At 44.3% G+C, this 24,795-nt stretch overlaps 1 protein-coding gene across 9 annotated transcripts in view; it reads left to right on the plus strand.

The window, feature by feature from the left end:
- The first annotated feature begins 6,586 nt into the window (after window positions 1-6,586).
- The window catches only part of L3MBTL3 (L3MBTL histone methyl-lysine binding protein 3), a 96,797-nt gene continuing 78,588 nt past the window's right edge, over window positions 6,587-24,795 (plus strand). The window contains exons 1-2 of one of the 9 annotated variants that reach the window (XM_079781281.1): window positions 6,587-6,709; window positions 10,371-10,444. The gene's annotated coding sequence lies outside the window, so the exon portion shown is untranslated. Of the gene's footprint in view, window positions 6,710-6,930; window positions 7,004-7,261; window positions 7,298-7,428; window positions 7,835-8,036; window positions 8,143-8,376; window positions 8,414-8,497; window positions 8,824-9,170; window positions 10,445-24,795 lie in introns of those variants that run through there. The other 8 variants (XM_079781284.1, XM_079781286.1, XM_079781283.1 and 5 more) reach the window with 8 other exon arrangements.

Consider the following 24,795-nt stretch of genomic DNA (forward strand, 5'->3'; position numbering starts at 1 on the left):
ATAATGTAGGAATGTTATAACAAACATTTAGTTAACAACTGAGAAGGGCTTTGAAGATGTAAAAGTGTAATATATATGCTAAAAAAAAAGACAATATATTCTGGCCCAGCCAGTGTGGCACAACGGTTGAGCATTAGACGGTGCACTGAGAGGTCGCTGATTTGATTCCCAGACAGGGCACATGCCCAGGTTACAGGCTTGATCCCCAGCAGGGAGTGTGCAGGAGGCAGCAGAATGATCATCAATGTTTCTCTCTCTCTAAAAAAAAATCAATAAAGACATATTTTTTTTTAAAAAGATAATATATTCTGGACAGCAGGCTTCTTTAAAATAGGGTCTCTGAATTCCATTAGCACTCTCTGTTTACATATTTTTAGGAGGATGTGGCCCATGAGTATGCCTGTGACACAACACCTGTGACCTAGTAACCAGCTGGGAAGAAGGCAAGTAAAAGAGCAGATGCAGTAATTCTTGGTGCTGGGAATAGTGCAGGGAACAAAACAGGCAAAAATCCCGGCTCACATGGTAACATGTATTGATTAATAACCATGTGCCCAGGATTAGTCTTGCATTAATCCATTAAATCCTCATAACAACCTCATAAGCTAGGTACTGTTAATATCCCCCTCTTTACAGATATACAGACTGAGGTAACACAGATTCAGCCATTTGGCCAAGATCACACATTAGCAATTAGTGGAGTTGGGATTAGATTCTTAGTGTCTGGCTTGCATTTAATTTATTGGAGTGACACTAGTGAGAATAAAGAGACTGGGCAAGGGATGACTAAATTGGCTCTGACTTACTTCCCTTTAATTTTGTAAGGCTAAAAAGAACAAGTCATACACACCACTGTTGCTTGGTGTCTTTTATCTACTTGATTAAAAAAAAAAAAAAAAGACTGCCGAAACCGGTTTGGCTCAGTGGATAGAGCGTAGGCCTGCGGACTGAAGGGTCCCAGGTTCGATTCCGGTCAAGGGCATATACCTTGGTTGCAGGCACATCCCCAGTTGGGGGGTGTGCAGGAGGCGGCTGATTGATGTTTCTGACTCTCTATCCCTCTCCCTTCCTCTCTGTAAAAAATCAGTAAAATATATCTTAAAAAAAAAAAAAAAGACTAATTTCCATAGGGATGGAGAGTCATTATGGGGACAGTCAGAAGTTCTAGTCATGCAGGTAGTGCTCATGGTGACCACGAATGGCCAGGCCTTCCCAAGACTAGAAGAGGAAGTCATGCAGTGCCCTGCACAGCTCTGGCACCTTTACCTTTATCTTTACCTGGCTGGCTAACTTCTCTGTTCTACCTTGTGATTTCTACTTATGCAGTTTCTAATGCCTAATAGCTAAGGAACCTGCACGCTACCTTTTCCTCTCTTAGTTTTTGTAATGCCTAGCAACTAATTTTATCTCCAGTATTGCCAGTTCAAGTGGCCAAGCATGAGAATATGACTGGTCCATTTCATCATTTTTGTTTATATGGGGAAGCATTCCCTGCTGATTCATAGGCCCACCCCTTGCTATTTGATTCAGTCCTTGGATTAAATGCCCACTCCTGGACCGATCACCTGTGGCCAGGTTAAATGAAAAGAACATTCTAGAACCAGGCTCTAAGGATGTCATTTATTTAGTTACAAGGCCTCTGGATTTAGGCTTTAAATGAATAAGTCTTGCCCGGCCAGCATGGCTCAGTGGTTGATCATTGACCTATGAACCAGGATGTTGCTGGTTTGATTCCCAGTCAGGGCACATGCCTAGGTTGTGGACTTGATCCCCAGAGTGGGGCGTGCAGGAGGCAGCCAATCAATGATTTTCCCTCATCATTGATGTTTCTAGCTCTCTCTCTCTTCCTCTCTGAAATCAATAAAAATATATTTTTAAAAAATGAATGAATAAGTCTTTTATGGAAAACTAGCAGCCCGTTTGCACGAAGATTCGTGCAATAGACCTTCATTCACCTGGCTGCCTGCACCAGTTTTCTGCCGGCACCAGGGACCCAGGCCTTGGCTGTGGCCACCGCCTTCTGCCTTCTTTCAGGGTCGGGGCTTGGCCCCGGGCGGCGGCCTTGGGCTCCGCTGCACCCAGCCTCCCTGCTAAGGATCGCAGGAGCCGACCCCCAGTGGTTTCCTGCGATCCGTGCAGGCTCCCCGCTGGGGCTCAGCGAACCCCAGCGTCCCTGCCACTGTTTCCTGGTGGGCGTGGCTGGTGGGTGTAGCGAAGGTACGGTCAATTTGCATATTACTCTATTATTAGGTAGGATTATCAATTGTCTTTTTTCATTTTTAAATTTAGGAGTTGGTTTATGGTCCCATATTATTCCACTCTTTTGAATATGTCTGTCATATTTCTAGCTTTACCTTTGCACCTAAACAAAATGATAACAAATATTCACATCTACCCAGAAGCTCTTTATATATTAACTAGAGGCCCGGTGCACAAATTTGTGCACATTGAAAAGAAATTAATTAGAAGAAATATTTTAGAGGCCAGGGAGGTTGGCTCCAGGGCGTGTCTGGCCTGACTTGCCCAGTCCCAATCAGCCGGACCCCAGCAGCAAGCTAACCTACCAGGCGGAGAGTCTGCCTCCTGGTGGTCAGTGCACATCATAGCAACTGGTCAACCAATCAGTTGGACACTTAGCATATTAGGCTTTTATATATATATATATATATATATATATATATATATATATATATATATATATATATATATATATTTCCTTAAAGATGTTGACAACGTGGTACACATCATAATCCTTTCCTAATCTGATGAATAATACACCCCTTTCCTTCCACCCTTGGCATTTCAATTACATTCACTATCACAAGCTCTGTGCTAAGATTCTATGCAGATGTGTCACAGAAATATAACCAGGATTCAAATGCGGGTACCTATATGAACATTTCTGTGTTATCTAGAATACTAACAAAGGAAATCAAACTCAGCTCTTATTATTGTAATTATATGAATCTTAGCCAAACCAGTGTTAATGTCATTTTTATACTTGGAAAACCATGGAGTGCACAATTACGTAGGCTGAAAAAAATCAAGAACTTGACTCATACTTAAAAGTAAGGTATACTTTACAAGGGCGCTTTCAAGTATTATTCATTTAGAAAATTCTACGGAAAGATTCAAGTTTACCTGAAGACATGTGACCACTAGCACACATTACAGCGTGGGAGACTGGGGTGAGGAAAGCAGCTTGCGGCTATGGAACAGATCAGAACTAACTAGCCATTAGGGAATGGAACCCATGACCTACATCTCATTAGTACCAGGTTTAAACCAACCGAACGAGCTATAAACGGGTAACATTTTGATACCTAGCAGATGGATGGATTTTCACTCCTTACTTAAAATTCCTTCCTTGATTCCGTATTATTTGTACTAAACTGCGATAGTGTCCGTTATGTAGGAAGGGTGGGAAGAGACGTGGCTTTCGAAGAGACCTCAGAAATCAATTACCCTGTTTTCTTAGCCTAATTCATGAGAGAATTGAAGCCCTGAAATGTGAGGTGACCTTCTTAATGTTCCCCGTGGGTGGTGGCAGAACTGGATTAGAAAGCAAATTTCTTGGATTTCACTCCTGGGCACTTTCAGTTTGTGAGGAGCTGGCTCACGGAAGAGGTCACCCTTGAATTAATGCAGAACCAGCTTAGTGTTAGGAAAAGGGAGTTTTGGTTTCTTAATGGAAGTTCAGGCAGAGTGGAGGTTTCAGGAGGGAGCACCCGGGAGAGAGGTTTCAAATAATCTTAATCTTCATGGGGAGGCGGTGAGACACCGCAAAGGGTCTCTGAAGACTGAGTGCAGCGATTTGTTTCAAGCATCTCCATGTAAATGGATTCTGGCTTCAGAATATTTAGGAATGGAGTAACCTGATGTCATTTTGAGGGGAACAGCTTGGGTGTAAATAAGCAAACACAAAAGAAAGGAAAGCAGTGAGCTAGAACCTTCCCTGGGATGTCCAGGAAGTTACAGACCTGCCCTGGAGGGTGGATTTGGTCTGTAGGTGAGATAGGGTGGAGCAGGGTGGGATGAGAAGTGGGGAGAATGGTGAGATTAACTGATACCAGAAAGAAGGGGGTTTATCATGAATTATTAACCAGTGACTGAACGGTGGGAGGGTGAAGGAACAGCAAAGAAGTTTCTGCTAGTACGTTACCATTTAGGGAACTGACGGAGAAAGGTCCCGTGAATAGTGACAGTTCGCATGAAGAATGCCAGTGTTATCTGAATTCTGATGCTGCATTCTGCCTCTGTCTCAGGTGGTGGCACCAAAGAATTCTTTGTAGAAAAAATTGGTAGCAGCTTTAAAGTCATTATTCTTACACATGAATACCTTCAAAATATTTACTATGCTGAACCATATCTTGGGAACAACTGAGATGAAATCTTTGAGGTTTTACTTATGATCTCTTGAGGAGAAAGACAATGTATTATAGAGAGCCTCATTCACCCTCATTTTTTTTGTCAGTGAACTTCAATAAGGACACAGGTCCAAGGCAAGCCTTGTTCTCCAAATCCTTGGACTTTCTTTAATTTGGATCACCTTCCCAGAGGAAAGGTGGAACCACAAACCCTGGACATTTGTCCTTCAAATCAGCTCAGCTATGACTTTTTCTAGAAAGCGTACCTTATTGCCATAGGTGCCCCTCAATTGTACTTGCTCTGCATTACCCGTAGGACAACATTTACACTCCTAGGATGCAAGGCCCAGCTTTCTAGACAGTCTCTCTTCCCAGACTAAATTCCTTCTGACCTAGTTTTCATCTTCTGTTGTTCCCCAGCATCTTGCAGAGTGCTTAGGACAAGGAGGCCGTTAATGTAAGTTTCCAGACCGTAAAAGCAACATCTTTGAAAATATATGTGAAATAGACATATCATCCAAAAATTATCTACAGAGAATGAGTCTGAAATGGATTTTTAGAAAGAGGAATTTAAAGTTAACTTTCGTTTCTTTTGGGGCAAGGTCTTAGCTTTGCACCGGCTTTCTTTCCTCCTCCTGTCGTCTGCCGTTGGCCATTTCAGTGCTTATTATTATTCAAGGGTCAGGGAGAAAAGAAGAGAAGCTGAAATTTAGATTAATTATGCTGTTTGAGAGCAGCTCTGAAGAAGGTTGGATGTGGTGGGTGAAATCAATAGTTAACTGGCGGTATGAGATTATCTATGGCTCTTCCTAATCCAGCCTTCCCCACTTGACACCCCTAAACCAATGGTTTCCAGACATAGGAACATATTTTATAAACTTATTTCAGCTTCACAGCATTTGTTCCTTTGTTCTTTGGTACACGTCAAGCTATATGTCTTGATTTTTGATTTAGAGAATTCAGTCACTACATCAACAGAAGAAATAGTCGGGTGGTCTGCTTCTCTAGGTAATTTCATGGTCCTAAGGAAAGAATTTAACAGTTTATTTTCTGAAACTGGTTCAAGGAACACTCCTTAAGTGAAAAAAAAAAATTCAATCAAGAATAGTAATATTACTTACATTTTGGAGAAGGATTTTTAATACAGAATTTCCATCTGTGATACATTTAAATCCTAGGCCTCAGGCAGCAATTTCAGAAAAGGGCTCCTTTACCCTTTATTAGATACAAAATAAATAGTCCACTTGGAAGGGGGTGGGGCCTTGGCCTTACTTTCTTACTCCTGCAAAATGTAAGAGTTGGTCCCGCCATTCCTGAAATCACACGGGCTACTTAATTTCTTGCACGGCAGTCTTCCGTTACTGACATTCAAGTGGTTATCACAACTTCAATTACTTGAATTATTTTTGTAACTACTCACACTTAGTGAAAAAGGAGAATGATGAGCTGCCCGAAAGGAAGCCCATAGTCAATAAGGGGGAAGCGGTCAATACCGAAACACAATACTCTCCTCTTGATCTGGTTTTGACGCCTTAACAAAGACAGGTTTTGCTTTTTAGGACCGCTCAGCCATCTTGACTGAATACATTAGGAGGTAGTCCTCGACCTGCTTATTGCCAAGGTACTTCCACACTCATTTCTCGAGTTGATGTACGAATCCCAACAAATTTCACAACAGAGGCCCTAAGCTGTCAGCAGAGATCAACACTTAAGAAACGGAAAGAACACGCATTTTACACGCGCACTTCATTATGCATTCTTCCAGTCCCGAAGGGGTGGAGGGGGGGGGGGGGGGAGGTTCTACTGCGTAAAAGCTTAAAACTTTTATTTCCTATTTTTCATGACCTGTAGCATGCATTTAGCCTTTGGGGAGTGTTTGGATAGGACGAAGGCCCACTCTTTAATGGCCGAGTGCCTACATATAACAGTACGCGGCGGATTAGCTGCTCCGAGAATTGCCTTTTTCAAAAAAGTAAAGTGGGAAATAGACAAAGAAATCTATAATCTTAGCTCTCTCTCCTATTTGTTTTTGACTGCTCTTGAACCAGCTCTGAGCCGGTGACGAGGCTACGGAAAAGATGCACCTGAAACAGGATCTGCGGGCAGCTGCCTTTGCCGAGCGGCTTTATTGCTGCTTTCCAGCGGCGAAGGCGCAGCAGCCGTCACAGGGAAGCCAGCGCGAGCCTCCCCGGCAGCCGCGGCGGCGGCGGCACCGGCACCAGCGCAGTTTCCCCTCTCCCCAGCCCTGACTCCACGCGCACATGCGCACTGCGCCCGCAGCCCTGGACCATTTGTCAGGACTACTCGTGAGACGGAGAAAAAAAAAGAGAGAAATTTTGGGGGTAAGAAGCGGCTGATCGGATCTAATCTCTAATTAATCTGAAGCTTTGTCTGTGCAAAAGACATTCATTTATTTTTTCTGGGTGAGGATGAAAGTTAAAGAGACCTACGGAGAGAAGGAAGCGCACCCTCGTCTTGTGAAACAGACCAGGGGAGGGGAAAGGACAGAAGGGGTTTCTCCCCCACTTCTCTGCGCCTCTGGGAAAGAGGAGAAAACTTAATCCTGGGGGGGAAAGTGGGCTAAGCGACGCGGAGACGGCTGGCAGGGGAGTCTCTGGGCATCTCACTCCGAAGTAGTGAGTGCGAGTGTGAAAGAGGAACAAAAGAGAGAGAAAAGAGAAAGGAAAAAATGGGGGGAGGAGAGACTTGTATTTTTTTTTTTTTTCTTTGCGCGCACACGGGGAAGGGTGTGTGGGGCCGTGCGGAAGGGAGCCGGGGCGAGGCGGCCGCGCCGGGCTCTCGCCCGCGCGCAGGCGGCGGGATGCGTGCGGGCCCCCTCCCCTGCGCCCCCCGAGCTTGTCACTTGGGTCGCTTTCATGACACCCGGCGCGGGGTGGGGGAGCGCGGCGGCGGCGCCGGGCTCCGCTGGGGTGCGTGCCCGAGTGGGCGCCGCGGAGCCGCAGCCCGGGCAGCGAGCGCGGCCGCCGAGGCGGGGGGCGCCGGCCGGCGGGGGGTGGGGAGGGGGGGCGCGGGGGCGGCCGGGGCCGCGGATCGGTGCGGCGGGAGGCGCGATCCCCGCGCGCCGCCCCTGCGGCCCCCTCCGCCCGTGTGGCCTTTGTGCCGGGCGCGCACCGGAGAGCGAGCGGGCGGGCGGGCGAGCGCGAGAAGTACAAGTACGGGAGACCGAGGCAGTGGGAAAAGAGGCCGCCACTTTCTCCCCGCTCGGGCTGCGGGGAGCGGACTGGTTGAATGTGCAGGCGCGTCTGCCCGGCGGGTGCCGTGTGTGTGTGTGTGTGTGTGTGTGTGTGTGTGTGTGTGGTGTGCGCGCGGCGCAGAGGCCTCCCCGACTCCCACCGCGCACACGCACCCTCACACGCACGCACACACTCGCGGACCCGCGGCGGGGCTCGGCGGCCGAGAGTTTGCGTGTTCTCCTCGCCGCCTTCCCCCGCTTCCCGACCGACTGTGTGAGAATTTCATATAGATCAGCTCCAATTTCCGCCATTTTGGGAAAGTTGCACAAAAATAAACCCTCCGGTTTATTTCTGCCCGAGGCTGGAAAGTGCTTCGGGAAGCGAGGCGGCGCGGGCCCGGCGCGGCCGTCCGCCCGCGCGGCGGGAGGGTGCGGGCCGCGGGGCCGGGCCGGGAGCCCGCGCCGTCGCGGCGATCGCCCCGCGCCGCTGCAGCGCCGGGCCGGGTGCGGGCGGCGGGCGTGTGTGTCGGGAGGCGGCGGCGGTAGCGGCGGCGGCGGCGGCGGCGGCGGCGGCAGCGGGCGGTATGGGGGCCGGCGCTGGGCTGCTTTTCCTGCAACTTGTTTACGTCGCCCTCATCCTGGGGAGGCAAAACGGGGTCCGAGGCGGGGCCGCCGCCCGCCCTGCGCCGCGTGCGTGTGCCTTTCCGGAATAATGGGTTTTGCACACTCGCGTCCTGGGCCCGGCGGGCCGTCCTCGCGCCGCGGCGGCCGGGCGGGCGGCGGGGGGGGAAGTAGAGGCCGGCGGGGGTGGGGATCGGGAAGCGCAGGAGCCGGGGCATCCGCCGCGCGCCCGGTGAGCGGGCGAGGGGGGCGAGGGAGGAAAACTTGGGGAGTCCTGGAGGCGGGGTGGCAGGGAACGGTGGCACGGGCAGGGGGGGAGGGCGCAACTTTTGTGCCGGTGTCAGAAACTTTAATTACCTTAAAGGAAAAAGGCCGTATAATCCCCACCCCCCCCCCCCCCACCACCTCCACCTCCACCTCCACCTCCACCCTTGCTGGTCAAAGCACGCCCTTAGCGCGACCGTGAGAGAAAGTTTAAAAGCGGGCGGTTTCCTCCCCGCCTCGCCCGCGGAGGGTGGTGGTGGTGGTGGTGGGGGGAATCCGTCGGGACGTCTGCGCTCGGAGGAAGGTGGGGGTAACGAGCCGCCCTCCGGGGTCGCGCCGACCCCGGCTCTTACCCCACCCTTTCACGGGGAGACGGAGGTGAGCGTCGCTTCGGTTTCCCTCCCTCCCCACCGCTTCCTTTTCCTCCCCTCCCCGCCGATTTTTTTTATTTTTTATTTTTTTGAGGGGACCCGAAAAAACGGAGTCTCTTTCCTTATGCAACTTCCTCGGACGCTGTGAGCTCGGCCCTTCCCCCTCCCTGCATCCCTGGGCCGAGCCTGAACCACCTCGGGTCTACCGCCAGAAAAATGCATTTAGAGACTATTCCAAGTGCACAGAAACAAAAATGGATTGTTTAATTGTTCTGAGTTTAAGTGAAGGGAAACATGAGAAATAAGAATTGGGGGGTGGGGGGGGGTGGGGGGAGGGAGAGCCGCCGGGGCGAGTGCGTCGAATTTGAATTTTGGTTTTCCCTAGAGCCTTGTGTGTGATATCGTTCTTGGTTTTGGGAGCCCGAGAGTCTCCGACCTGGCTAGCTCGATCGCGTGGATTTTTGCGCAAGTTTTCAGAAAAACACTGACTCGCATAGAGAGGAGCATTTCTCCCGGAAAGTTTCAAGTGCAGCAAAATAGCGAACGAGCAAAACTGGCCAAGGGGAGACCTCTAGTGGTTAAGCGCATCTTTTAAGTTCCGAAGGCCGAGAGCAAAGTTTGGCCTTTACTTGTAGCTACGCAGTCCGTTCGGACGTGGAAGTCCTTAGAGGACCTGCGCCGAGCAGCCAGATGTTGAGTGGAAGGATGCTGATCAGAAATAGAAAGTTTAGTAAACCCGAGAGCCAATGAGTTCCGCCCTGTAACTTCACCCCTCGTTATTTGTATGGGGAAATGCACTTCGCTTTTATTCTGGGATTTGAGCTTCATCACTCCCTGGGTTAGAAATAGTTGTTCTCCTATCTGCCATTGTCTGTACATCTGACCAACTTCTAATCAGGAGACACAGCGGATAATTTCATCTTGAGTGTGAATAAAGATACCAATCTGTGTTTAAAAGTTTGAGACAATGAATAAAGACCCTTGGTTTAAATTTGCCTTGTAGATGAGCTGATCATTTTTAGTCTCTAATAAATATAATTGGAGGCTGGTATTTAGTATCCTAACCCTACGGTTATAATGTAGTCGTAAAATAAGTAGTTCTACGGGTATAATTTTGTTTCACTGGATAAGACCTTCCTGGATGCTTTGTATAATGTTATTTAAACACTTAAATCTGTGGACAAATCTACTTACACAATATGTGTTCTTTTGCCAATGTATGTTCAGTAAAGCAACTCTAATTTTAAAGATAAAAGCAACGAGAGAAATAAAGTTGAGTCAAATAATCTCTTTAACCTTCACCCTTTTGTCATACATTGGAAGGACCTTAGTGGAGGAATTTAGGATAAGGGAATGCTCTGAATGATAAAAATCCATTTCACCTCATCCAGGACTAGTTTATTTTAACATACTGAGTGGTATTGTGTGAAATTATGCAGTAAGTCAGTGATTCAAACTTTAAACTTTTAAATTGTGGGCGGTGGGTTTCCAGGCTTCTTTTTTATGACAGTGCTTTGATTTTTTTTACTTTTCCTCTCTTTGAACCAATGCTAGACTTTCCAGAGAAGTCTTGTGGGTGGACAGTGATCATAAAGACCACCAGATAATTATTTCTTCACCGCCACTAGGTAAGAGTTGCTTGTTGAAACACATTGCTTGCTATATTTACAAATGTTAAAGACTGCATTTGGAAATCAGGAAGAAGGAGCATGTGGGGACAAGGTTGGCCAGAAAAAAAACATCATTTTATGGTTTTTTTTAATGCATGAAAGTCTTAGCACTGTGATTGAAGCTGGAATAAAACATTGGGAAACGTTATGAGATTGTCTTGAATAATCTTGGACTGGCTCTCTTTTTTATTGAATTTATTGGGGTGACATCTATATATATATATATATATATAAAAGCCTGATATGCAAAGTGTCCCCTCTGGAGTTCTACTGACCAGGAGTTCGATCACTCGCTATAACATGTGCTGTCCACCAGGGGGCGGTGCGGAACGAAGGAAGGCCCCAGCCAGCAGCTGGCAGCTGCTTGGGACCCTACCTGTGCACGGATTTCATGCACTGGGCCTCTAGTTGGTTAATAAAATTATATAGATACCAGGTGTACAATTCTATAGTACATTATCTGTATATTATATTGTATATTCATCATCCCAAGGCAAGTCTCCTTCCATCACCATTTATGTCCCCTGTGTCCCCTTCTACCTCCCCCGTTCCTCCTTTCTTTCCAGTAGTCACCATACTGTTGTCTGTGTTTATGAGTCTTGTGTTTTATGTGTGCGTGTTTTTTTGTGGGGTGTTTTGCAGCTTAATCCTTTCACCTTTTTCACCCAGCCCTGCAACCCCCCGTCTCCTTGACAGCTGTCAGTCTGTTCTTTATGAGTTCTTGCCAGATTCCTTTTTTTGTAATACTCATGCAAGGATATGTAGATATGTTTATTGATTTTAGAGAGAGGAAGGGAGAGAGAAACATTAATTGGTTGCCTTCTGCACACACCCTGACTGGGGATCGAACCCACAACCTAGGTATGTGCCCTGACTGGAAATTGAACCCACAACCTTTCGGTATATAGAATGACACTCCAACCAACTGGCCAGGGCTCTTATCAGATTCTTTTTTTTTTTAATATGTTTTTATTGATTTCAGAGAGAAAGGGAGAGAGAGAAACATCGATGGGAGAGAAATATCGACCAGCTGCCTCCTGCACTCCCCACCATCCCAGCATGTGCTCTGACCTGGAATTGAACCGTGACCTGGTTCATATGTCCACACTCAACCACTCAGGCACACCGGCCAGGCCCTTCTCTTGAGTATTAAAAGAGTTTATGGCCGAAACCGGTTTGGCTCAGTGGATAGAGCGTCGGCCTGCGGACTCAAGGGTCCCAGGTTCGATTCCGGTCAAGGGCATGTACCTTGGTTGCGGGCACATCCCCAGTAGGGGGTGTGCAAGAGGCAGCTGATCGAACTCTCTATCCCTCTCTCTTCCTCTCTGTAAAAAATCAATAAAATATATTTTTTTTAAAAAAAGAGTTTATGATGTTGTTTGGCAAAAAATAAATAAAAAATTAGCCTCACCTTTTATGAGCAGGACTGTTAATCCTCATGGGCCACCTTATAGCTGGGATGGATGTGGTCCATATCAGCGGTCCCCAACCTTTCCGACCTCATAGACCACTAGTGGTCTGCGGACCACTGGTTGGCTACCGCTGGTCTGTATATCAAAACTGAATAATTGCCAATATAAAAATTATTGTTAACAGGAGTTTATTGTCATTTTCTGCTTGCGAATCATCTTGAATAGTGTTATCAGCAAAACAAATAGATGTGGTCCATGGTGCATCATCCAGCAGCGACAATGGGTCAAGATCAACTATAAGAACGCCATGCAGACAGAAGTAGAGTTCAGGCAGAGTAAATGGGTCTCCTTGGATGGGGAGTATTGTGTTTAGACATGTTGAGTGGATGGCTGATTATTTCTCTCCATTTGAGAACTCCTTGGGGCTGCAGATAAAGTGTTAGAACGGGAATCAGAAGACAGTTTAATCACTAAACACCTGTGTAAGTCCCTTTACTTCTTTCAGCCTACCTTTCCCCATCTGGAAACTCGGAGCAGTAGAGCTTGCCTTGCTTCCTCTGTTGAAAGGATCAAATAAAACAAAGTTTGGAGAACTGTGTAGAATTGATTCAGATGTTTGGTAGTCATTTTACCTTAGCCATGCTTTGTGAAAGGCAGAAGGTAGTTGTTTAGGGCAGGACAGAGTGATTTAATTCCTGGCTAAAATTATTAGATTGGTTTCTGGTGTGTATATTATATGGACTTGTCACAGTACTTCCAGAGGATATTTCTTTTCTTCAGGAAAAAAAAGTAGTTTGTCTTTTACAGTACTGGCGCGGTGAGAGAAGGGACCATGCTTTATCATGGTGCTGAACACAAAGTGAAATTTATTTATCCCAAACTAGTCATTTAATAGGAAGGAGTACATGAAATGAATACTTCAAATTTAAAACGATGCCTAATTGTGGAAATGGTAGGGTGATGAAAGTAGAAGGGTTGGTGTGAGGGGAATTTGTATCCTGTAATTAATATTTTTAGTTGCTTGAGTCTGTTGGGAAATGAGGATGAGAAAATAGGTAACCAGGATAGTAGGTATATAGACTATCGGGGCCAGGAAATGGATCCTATAAATGTGGACTTAGGGAACCCATGTAGGGCTCCCCCACTCCCTATGTTTTCTAGACCCCGTTGCTACTTTTTTCTAGTTATTACCAACTATCTTTTAGGCAGAAAAAAATGTCACAAGTACTATCATTATTTTCCACTTGATGATACTAAACTCAACATACCCTGACAAGTTTTAGTTCAACTCTCTTTTCTTATAGATTATCTAATCAATGTTCCAAGAATCCAGAAAACCCAATAGTGCAGAAAAGAAGAAAGACATGTCCTATTTAAGTAATAGATGAGTAATAGATGGCTATTTCTTCAATAATTTCGACTGGTTTGTTTGGTAGATTATTTCTAAGAAATATATATTTCAACCAAGGCTATTTATAGTAAATACTAGTGGCCCGGTGCATGAAATTCGTGCGGGGGGGGGTGGGGGGTGTGTCCCTCAGCCCGGCCTGCACCCTCTCCAATCTGGGACCCCTCAGGGGATGTCTGACTGCCGATTTAGGCCCGATCCCACACAGGGATCGGGCCTAAACCGGCAGTCGGACATCCCTCTCGCAATCCAGGACCGCTGGCTCCTAACTGCTCACCTGCCTGCATGCCTGATTGCCCCTAACCACTCTGCCTGCTGGCCTGCTCGCCCCCAATGGGGCCCCCCCGCGGCCGGCCTGATTGCCCCCAACTTCCCCCTCCCCCCCCCCCCCCCACCGGCCTGATCACCCCCAACTGCCCTCCCCTCCTGGCTTGATCGCTCCTAACCGCCTCTGTCTTGGCCCCGCCACCATGGCTTTGTCCGGAAGGATGTCCGGAAGGTCTCCCGGTCAAATTTGCATATTACCCTTTTATTAGTATAGATAGATAGTATATAAAATTTACAAGAAAAGTTACTTTATGTGGTATGGGGCAGGACTACCCTTGGGGTCCCAAGGATGGGAAACCTTAGTGACGCCCTGGCAGTGTTTCTACTAGTTTACCAGTTTTTACTGAGTTCTTACAGTGCCAAACATTAAAAGACTAGGTGTTTGCCCTTGAGGAATTCCCTAGACCCTTACCCGAGGAGTAGACACAACTCTGAGCTCTGCTAATGTGAGTCTTAACAGCTGCACTTTGTGCCAGTAAAAAAGAATAAGGGCTATAGCTCTCTTGGGAACCAGTGAGCTAGGAAACATGGATTCCCCAGTTAACTAATGCAGAACCTTGACATATAATTGTATACACGTAGCACAATATGTTACATTTCTGCTTTCATGCCGAGTCTTCAGAAATGAATAAGGATCTCTTTATTGGCTGTCAAGGACTGCCTGAATTGTAAATCTAGCGAGGGTGATGGAGTTAGACTGATTGTTTTCTCCTTTGCCTAATATGTTCACCAAAGGTGACTCTGGTGAAGATCTGCTCTACAACTTCCCCTACTTGCTACTATCAAACACTTTGGGGGGACAGTGTATTTAAAGTAAACTATTTGTCTGGAAGACACTGTGTTAAAGAGATCTATATATTCACTAGAGGCCCAGTATGCGGATTAGTGCACCGGTGGGGTCCCTCGCCTGGCCTGCGCCCTCTCACAATCCGGGACCCCTCGGGGGATGTCAGAGGCCCGGTGCATGGATTCGGCCCGATCCCTGCAGGCCAGGCCGAGGGACCCCACTGGTGCATGAATCTGTGCACAGGGCCTCTAGTATGCATATAGGATCTTTGGTTAATCTCTTCCTGCCCTCCCCTCTACCCCCTTCTCTCTGAGATTCATCAGTCTTCCATGTTTCCATGTCTGTGGGTTGAGCATCTGCCCCCTGGTGTTCAGTGCACATCATAGCTACCGGTCGAATGGCCCAATGGTCGAATGGTCATTCGGTCGCTTAGGCTTTTATATATATAGATATATGTGTTTATTTACATATGATACCTTGAAGTTCAGAGCATCCTGAAGATGTATTTTATAAAGGCTTCATTATCTAATGGGAATAATCTCAAGTTACCTCTTTACTCTTTACTAAGTTAAATCACTTCACTGATGTGAGATTATGAATTAGTTTGTATTCATTGCAGCATCAGGTATGCAGCAAGTGGATAAAAGCAAAACACCGGGAAAGGGTACCCTTGAAATATAACTGAGTTTGATTTATGAAATCGAATTGGGAAAGCCCTTTAAGAATTCCCTATTTAAAAGGAAATAGATTGGTTTGGCAGAAAGAACAAAGGCTTTTGAGAGGAACTTGAGTAAAGTTGGGTGGTCTAATGAGCCTCAGTTTCTTCCTCAGAAGTGGACTTAGAATTAATGACTTGGATAGTGAAGGGAAGAATTACATGTGCATTATATGTCATAGTACGGTGCCTTCTCTATGATTATTCCTTTGTAAGTCAGTGTTTTGTGTTAGCCAAAAATATTTATTGAGCATCTATTTTGTGTAAGTGTTAGTTGGGGAGTGCTTCAAGTAACCAACACTTAGGACAGGGTTGAATGAATGTGCTTTGCTTCAATGTATTCATAATCTAGTCCAGGAGATAACCTAAGCACATGGAGTGTTCATTAATGAAACAAAGCTGTGGCTCAGTGCTGGCCAGTGGTAGAGATAAGTGCAGTAGGTGCTATAGCGGTGCAGCTGGATGGGAAGTTAAATATGTTTCTAAAGTGGGGACTTGGGAGGTGGGATGTTCTCTGCAAAACACTGAAATGCTGATATATTTGGTGTAATTGTATATTGAATGCCTTCTGATTGTCAAATACAAAGCTAGGTACTTTATATTTATTTACCCAACAAATACCGAGTGCCTTCTGTATGCCCAGGTACTGTTCTAGGCACTGAGTATTGTCTCAAATACTTCCACTAACCTTGAGCATTTGGCATTATTCTTTCCCTTTTAGAGCAAACTGGTCTTCAGAGATACTTAGTAACTTGTCTGAGTTCATATCATGCAGTTTGAAAGGGGTGGGACCAAGGAAAATGATACTGGCTTATGATTTCTGTCCTCTCATAAGGTAGTTTGTTCATTGAATGGGGTTAGAGGAAGAGAATAATTAGATTATACAGGTGGGTCGTAGTGGTTTTGCATGGATTAGTGACATGATTGCCAGACTAGCTATTCACCATCACCACTTTGTACACCGCATCATTTTATTGATTGTTCTTAACAGTCCACTGGCTGAAGGAGCAGTAAACATCCAAATATCCTGGTTTTTGAGACTTGGAATATCTCAGACTTTCAGATACTTTGACTTGGCTATTGGTTTCATTTTGGATGATACCTGAGCTAATGTGCAAAGCATAGGCAAGGTTGGGTTTTGTTGTTACTCCTTCTCCTTTTGAGTTGCTTCTCCTTCTCCTGCCTCTTCTTTTCTATGTCACAAGTGCACAGCACCCTCTTGTCCAAAGTTCCTGACCCACTCTAAAGAGCATCTTCATTCTTCCCAAAGGTTTAAGCAAAAACAAAACAAAAAACCCCCATAGACACAGAGACTAGTGTTGTGATTATCAGAGGGAAAGGTGGAGGAGGGTAAAGAAGGGCTAAATGGTGGTGGATGGAGACTTGACAATACAATATACAGATGATGTATTACAGAATTGTATACCTGAAACCTATATAATTTTATTAACCAATAAATTCAACCCAAATTAAAAAAAAAAAGTTGGATCAGCAAGCGAATACCCAAGATGGCATGGCTCAGAAAGTATCTCCTAGCACATTCCAAACGCACCGTGGAAGGATTTAGCGCTATTCATTCTTTAGAGTGTATTTAGTTCAACATCTGGCTGTTGCTGGGACCCAAAAGGATTGATTGTTTTGTTATGTGTTTAGGTTTCTGATTTTCAAAATGGTAATTCCTAGAAAACTCATTATCAGATTAATGAATGTCTCTTATATGTTGATTTACTAAGATGAACAATAGAGAACAGGTATAAGAAAAATATAATGGGAAGAAATCGCTATCTCTTACTTTCCTTTTTTAAAAAAAATTTAAACCAAGAATTGGGAAAAGACCAATTATTGATTCATACTGAAAAGAACACCTTGGTCTACCTCATGGCCTTCAAATGATCACAAACTGTTAACAAAACATTATTCAGATTAGGTATGGGAATTCCTGGGTTTAATTTTTAAAAAGCTTTCATTTGGTTTTTTGTTTGTAAGAGACCTGATAAGGCAGTAGGGTTAGTTATCAAAAAATGTAAATCAGTCAATAAATGAAAAGAATGGGACCTCAGTTTACCAAACTGAAGTCTAAAGATAATGGCATTTTCTCAGAATCCAGGATTATAAAAGGAAAGAAGAAAATGAAAATGAGGTATAGAAATAAGGGGGAGAAGCTGGGGATGGGGTGGCGGGGTGGGGGAATTTACAGTGCTAGAATCAAAATTTAGAAATGAAAGCCAGGACTGTGACTAAGAATATGTTCATCAGGCCCTAGCCAGTTTGGCTCAGTGGATAGAGCATTGGCCTGCAGACTAAAAGATCCTGGGTTCGATTCCGGTCAAGGACACTTGCCTGGGTTGCAGGCACAGTCCCCCCAGTAGGGGGCGTGCAGGAGTCAGCCAATGATTCTGTCTCATCATTGATGTTTTTATCTCTCCCTTTCCCTTCCTCTCTGAAATCAATAAAAATATATATATTTTTTAAAAGCCCATAATGTCTACACTTAAAAACTATATATATATAGTTTATATATATATATATATATATATATATATATATATATATATATATAAAAGAATATATTCATCAGCAGTGCTATCATTACTGATGTTAAACTTGTTAACCAGAAGAGTATATCCATGTTTACAAATGAAGTGAAGAATCTCTTGATCCATTGGGTGGTTCTGTGTTGCAATGGGAGTTGCACAAATCTGTGGTACCATACGGCTTTAGTCTGACTTAGGATGCCATTGCATGCATTGATTACAGGGTAGACTATTTCTCCTTAATTGAAGCTCTTTTATCTAATAAGGTGTGTGTTTTTTTTTGAGCATTTGTTATGTTCCAGGCCCTTTTAAGATTAGACCAGAGCTTTATGTTGTGTGTAATTTTATGGAATTAAACTAGGTCAGTTACTAGATCATTTTGACTAGGATTGTTCAGGCACCAAAATCAGTTGATTTTTTTTTTCCCATCTGTTACACAGATTGAACCCTGAACTGTGAATTGAAATTCCTAAGTGGACACTCTGGTCTGGTTGTTAAATGATTTGAATAATTCACCCTATGGGCTTGTGGTCTTATTTAGTGGATTTGAGGCCTAGCTATTCAATCTTTTGATAAAGAGTTTAGCTACAAGTGGTTATCAAGATAAGCCCGAAGACATGACTTCTATGAGAAAAACAAAAATCTGGTCACATTTACTTTATTACATGCAAAAGAGAAATCAAGTGTAAATCTTTTAATTTTAGCTCTATGTTCAATGAAAGTATGAAGCTGAGTAAGAAAAAACATATTACTACTCTTAGCATTTAAAATTTATGAAGTAAAATAAGAAAAAAGAATAAGATTCTACCTTTAGGTGTGTGTTTTAAATTTCAGTTCAGGCATATTTTGCATAAGCATTGAAATATCTGTGTCAGACAGGTTCTTGTTCTTTTAATGCCCTTTGAAATCCCTCTAATGGTGTAAAATTTCTATTATTATCCTGCTAGAGTAGTATGTTGATGACATGATAGTACTTTTCAGACTATTTCTGTTTTAAATTGAGGTATCTTTATAGCTGTACATTGAAAATGAACTTCAAATAAAAGCATTTGATGAGAATGTATTAAATATGCCATAGGCCTGTTTAATGTCAGTTTGTGATTTCATTTTCTATGTACTGTACTTTTTTTTTTTTTCTCGAAAGGCATTTTTCATTTTCTGTTCCTCCTTTAGAGGAAGTATGTAGGTTAGGCCACAGAATCTCAAATAATTCATCCTTCGTACAGTAACAAACGGAAGGGCATGAAGTTGAGATTTTGTAAAGGTTCTCTTCAGTGACTAACCCTTTGCCTATAATCTCCATGGCAGAAAAGGTAACAAATCAGATAAGTAGAGATATAAATAGGGTTGTTCTCACTAAAATATAACCACTAGATATGGCAAAGAAGTGTTTTTGAGAAAATATCAAGAAGGAGCCATCATAATAACTGATTCCATATTTAAAGGAAGCATAGATTATTTGCCATTTGGGGGTGTCTACTATTTGAGGATAGATGTAGACAGACGAAAGATTCTCAAGGGTTTGTTCTTGGCTCTTGATGGTACTAAGATTTCAGTTCTCACATCTAAATGATCTAGAATTTGCCTACCTAAAACGTATGAACTTGGGCCCTCGGGGCAGAATTTCACATCTCTCCACACAGATCTCAATTCCAGTATGCCTGCGATTCAGAGTTCTTATCAGTCAGGGTGAGTAGAATATCAAAGCTGGTATCTGTCATGCTTGATTTGAAAGGAACATTTTTCTTTGTAGCAATGTGTGTTTGTTGAGAGATGCTTCAAGTGTGAGTTTAGATTTTTCTCTCACCCTATTGAATAAGCCTGTTTTAAGAGATTTGAATTTAACTTCTTTTGATGTGTTCTCCACTGACACTTAAGTAAGTGGTGTTTTTGGAACACTTAAATGAGGAGTGTTTTTGGAGCGGTAATGTTATGCTTCTGCCAAAGAGGTAAATAAATACTTAGCAGCTTAGTTGGTGGATAGAATTTTCACTGAAGAATAAGTGGTAGATGGACAAGTGAAGGTGTTTTTTTCCTGATTCTCCCTCTCTGCAATCCCCCTTTGTAGGGAACTAGCCTTGCATTTCCCCCCTTCTCTTTTATTTATTCATTTGAAACATTTTTGATGCTTATTTTAGATATTCAGGAAGGATAAAGAAATGAGGTCTCTTTCCTCCAAAGCCTCTCAGATGATCATGATACAGTGTAATACATATTATAATGGGGCATAGAATCTCTCTTTGCAGCTCTTCTTTTCTGGCAATTCATGTACATGCATTCGAGTACTCATACAGAGAGACTCTTACTGGAGTCATTCTAGTCCCCTTTGGGGAGGATCCATACCTTTCATCTCTTTTTCCTACTGACCTCTTGCTGTAATCTCCCACTGTGCTTTCTGTTTGCCTCTGCACCAGCTTTTTTAAAAGCAGGTTTTGGAACCACAGTTGATAACGTGGGGAAGCTTTTATGCCTGCTCAGCAAAAATGTCACAGTGAGGTTATCAGTGACCTAGTGTTGGGTTGTTATTCAGATATTAATGTCTTCCTAAGTTTGTTAAAATGTTCTTTCTAAGAACTTGGCAAAAATGAGTAGTTACTGACTTTACATCAGTTTTCCAAATTCATTTTGAAATTTTACACGTCTGTGAAATCCCAGAGTCTTACCATCGTTCCCTTAACCCCCCTGCTTTCCCTGCCTTCATCTCTGGACTCCTGAGAAATCAAATGGGCTGGTGGTGCAGAGGTATTGGCCTTTGCACAGTCATCATTCCTCTGCTCTGGCTGCTTCAGACATCTGGTAAACCAGGGAGGGCCTGGAGGGAATGTGGACAATGGAGAGCAGCTTATTTCTTTGCTTCAGAATAACTGTAGCTCTCGTGGACTGAGTGTCCACTATGTGCAAAAGCACTCTAACATGGATAATTTTTTAAAAATTAAATCTCTATGAAGTAGATATTCCTATTCTATTTTTCAGCTGAAGGAGCTCAGTCTCAAGAGAGGTTAGGTATCTTGCCCAGCATAATGCACCTAGTAAATTGTGAAGCCAGGATTTAAACCCAAGCACTCTGACTTCTGGAGCTTGTGCTTTTCACTGTTACAGCAGATTGGCTCCTACGTTGATCAAAATGCATGTTGGGCACTGTGGTATAGTCTGAGGGGCACTGTCGTGGGAGGTAAAAGTCTGTTTTGGCTGGGTGACCTCATTTTTCTCACCTGTAAAATTAGGATAAGAGTACTTGTCAGTCTTAAGCGGTAGTTGTGAGGGTCAGATAAGCTGGTATTGGTGAGATCCTTTAAATGACGAAGTATGGAAGAAACCCTTCTGCTCCAGGATGTCTGTGCCCCTGTGTTAGGCTATGGCCTTTGTCTGGCTATCCCTACATGGTCTTATTTGTGGGTATGTGACTTCTTTCTTTACCGGCTGGTACCTCTCTGGTGTCATGCAAAGGAGGCCATCAGAGAGTAAATTAAATAGTCCTAGACAGACCACGGGCCATATATTTCTCAGGATCATATATTTCTCTGGCCTGGCCTTAAAGGACTACAGGCCCTGAGGTCATTCCCCAGTATTACACACTGCAGATCTCCACACTGGGATGCGGGCTGGGAGCTCGGCCAGAAGGGAGCATCCCTGGGGTTGAACCTGACCTGAAGGTGAATAAATAATCCCCTGTAAAACACTACCTACTTTTATGTTATTATCCGAATGTTTTCTCCATAGCTCAGCACTTTCCAAAAGCGGGTTTGCATGGAACTCGGTGCCCTGTGATGGCAGTCACAAGGCTAAGTGACTGTGGGAAACTGGCTTAGGCGGCAGCGCTTCACAGCCTGCTGCACGGCTGCCAATGCGAGCTGTGCGTCTCCCAGAGACCCCGAGGGGGTTGCAGATCCCTTTTCCCTTAAAGCTTTTCATCGTGGCATTGAATAAAAGGCCCCCTAGACGGTAACTTTTGAGGAGCAGACTTTGGGACTTGTGCCCTAGCCTTTTCTCTCGCCTTCATGAAATGCCCTAGCCGGCAGTGTGTGGTGGGGCCAGCGGGGTGTCCAGCCCTCTCCCCACAGGCAGATCCTGCTGCATTACTGCAGACGTCTTGTTCTGGTAGGAAAGCTAGCAGTCTTTTCTGGAGCCAGGTAAATAGATATGAGGCCCACTTCTATGAAGGGGTGAGGATGTTGTGATGGAGGTTTGAACACGGGGAGCCTACTACAAGAGATGCTATTGAAGTAAAATGAAATGAAAGAGGGGGAGAGGAAAGCTGCTGTCTAACCTTTTAAGGTCACTGAGCAGTTCTCATGACCCCGAATAATTGTTAAACCAGATACTTATAATAAAAAGTTAACATTTTACTGACTGCTTAGTATGTAATAGGCACCGGCTTATCTCATCTAATCGCATCCTCGTCATTGCCCAACGAAGAAAAGTTATTCTCCACACTTTACAGATGGGGAAATGAAAACTTCAGGAGATTAATCGGTCTGAAGTCACAGAGCAGGTCACTGTCAAACTTTGCAAAGCAAAATGAGCAGGAGCAAAGGAAGGAAGGGTCTCAGGGAAGGGTGAGGGACGGAGAGAGGAACTTGTGAGCGTGTGGCCGGTTTGAGGATGATCCGTGAAGCATCTGATTTGCTCCTGTGAAGGATGACAAGGAGTGGAGGCAGTTTTATATGTCACATTAATAAGGGTGCAGGCTTTTGCCCAGCCTGTGTGGCTCAGAGGTTGAGCGTCGACTTATGAACCAGGAGGTCACTGTTCAATTCCATGTTAGCACATGCCTGAGTTTCCGTCTTGGCCCCCAGTAGGGGGCATGCAGGAGGCAGCCGATTAATGTTTCTACTCTCTCTCCCTCTCCCTTCCTCTCTCTCTAAAGTCAATAAAAACATTTAAAAAAATAAGGGTGCAGGCTTTTTAGGAGAGATTGCTGATGAATGACTTTTAGGACTTTAGAGTATATCACAATGTGCCAGATATAGCATTTGATTAGCAACTGATGGATCCCACAAAGTAAACCAAAAGCCAGTTGAGGGTATTAGAGTGGGCATCAGAGCCACAGGGCAGCCTCCCCCCCAGTGGAGGCGGCTTTTCTTGTTGCTGCATTATACCCTTCTGCATCGTTGTCGTCGTTGTTACCTGCTTCATGATGATGATTTTAGGGTTGGCATTCCCGAGTCACTCTTAACAAAATGTGTGTTGCCCTCTTCACCAAAACCTGGGAAGTTTAGTCTGTTGACACCAGACCCAGGTATGTCAGCCTGTCGTCTGAATGACAGAATTTTAATCTGATTCTCAGGTGCTGCTTTTTAAGGCGATATCTGTACACATTTTACAACCACTTGTGGCCACATCTCTGTACCTTATTTTTTTCAGATGCACCTGTTAACACTACAAAATGCAACTCTCAAAAAGCAGTTGTAAAATTAAAACTATTTAATTGGTCTTAGTGAATGGTAACTGCCTATATGAAATATATAATCTCTGAAAACAATGGTTTGAGCAGGAATGGCCAGGCCACAGTTAGTACCCTTTCTTAGTAATCTTTAGTTCTCACCTTCTCTGCAGATCCAGACTTTTGATTTGTAGGCAAGGCCTGTCTTTCACATTAGGTTTGAGCATCCTAGATGGGTTTGCTTATCTTCCAGGGGACTGTCATCGCCTCTTCAGCTCAGCTCCAGGCAGGCTGTTGGTCTTGAATGTTGGAGCTTAGCACTGGGGGAGTCCGCGCCTCGCTGAACCCCGTTTCATCCACTCCTGATGGATATGAGTGAAGGGATTGTATGAGGGGCAGATTATGAAGGACACACAAACTCTGTTTATCTCTGATCAGACTAACACAGTAGGCTCTTGACAGTTGTGAGGGACATATCGCAAGACCATCACCAATTCTCAACTTGAAAAAATTAATTGTAGCACAAAATTCCTTCCTTCAGATTACTGAAGTGTAACTGAAAATGTAAATGATCTCTCTAGACCTTGACTACTTATCTCACTCGATGAGCAATTTTTGTACTGTCTGGAGCACTTATTGAAAGAAATTCACACATCCTTTCTACTTATTTCCTTTTGGAGCATTTGGTAGTTTTGTTCACACAAATGTGTCTGAGTCATCATTGCATTTGACATTTCAGTCTTTAATTTATCTGAAACTTCAATTTTGTGGCCAGGACCTATCACTTTCATAAATATTTCCATATTCCCCTCATTCTGTCATCAATGCTAGAATCAACTAGCAGTTAATTTTGTTTGTTTCATTTCTTAACAAGTAAAAAAGTTTTTATCACTTTATTGACAGTGGCCATAGCCCTGAGACTAAGCACTCTGACTCAGGGCGACCCTGGACCTTGGCCGGTCCAGGCCACTTGCCCTTGCGTCTCAGCTGTGTGTGATACAGAATCATGTCTCTGCAAAATGACAAATGACTCAATGTCCCTGGAACGTCAAATGTCACTCAGGAGTGGTAGAAACTATAAATGGTGAGCAAATGCCAAGGATCTGCTGTATATATTTTTCCCATACCTGAGCTGTGGAGAACTGAACTCTGCCCTTCCTTTTCTTACTGGTCTGTGGGGCTGATGCATTTGCATGTACAGTTGAATACTTACTAGCAAATTACCCAGGGGCTTTGGGGAAGTTGATTTCTCTTGCTGACTTCTAAGCTGTAGCTTCAGTTGTTGGCTTCAATAACACACGTGGGAAGACATGCCTTCTATAACATAAACTGTTTTATATAAATATGAAGCAGGATTTTAAAACTCTTTTTTTAATTAAAAAAAATTTTTTTTAACGTTCAGCAGATACAAAAGCATGTAGAGGGAGAAGGTTCCCCCCCAGAACTGTCTTTCAGCAAACCATTGTCCCTTTCTGGAAGCAGCTAGTGTTACTGGTTTCCAACAGTCCTTCCAGAGATAGTCTATGCACATATAACCAGTACATATCCTATCTAATAATAGACAAATATGCAAATTGACCATACCTCCGACACACCCACAAGCCGCACCCACAAGCCATGCCCACCATACAATCAGAGCAAGTATGCAAATTAACCCAAACCAAGATGGCTACAGCCACAGAGAGCAAGGTTTCCTAGGTAACAGAGGAAGCCAAGCTTTCCGCCAGCGGTTGCAGGCCTAAG

Source organism: Cnephaeus nilssonii, assembly GCF_951640355.1.
Source record: "Cnephaeus nilssonii genome assembly, chromosome: 9".
Taxonomy (NCBI): Eukaryota; Metazoa; Chordata; class Mammalia; order Chiroptera; family Vespertilionidae; genus Cnephaeus; species Cnephaeus nilssonii.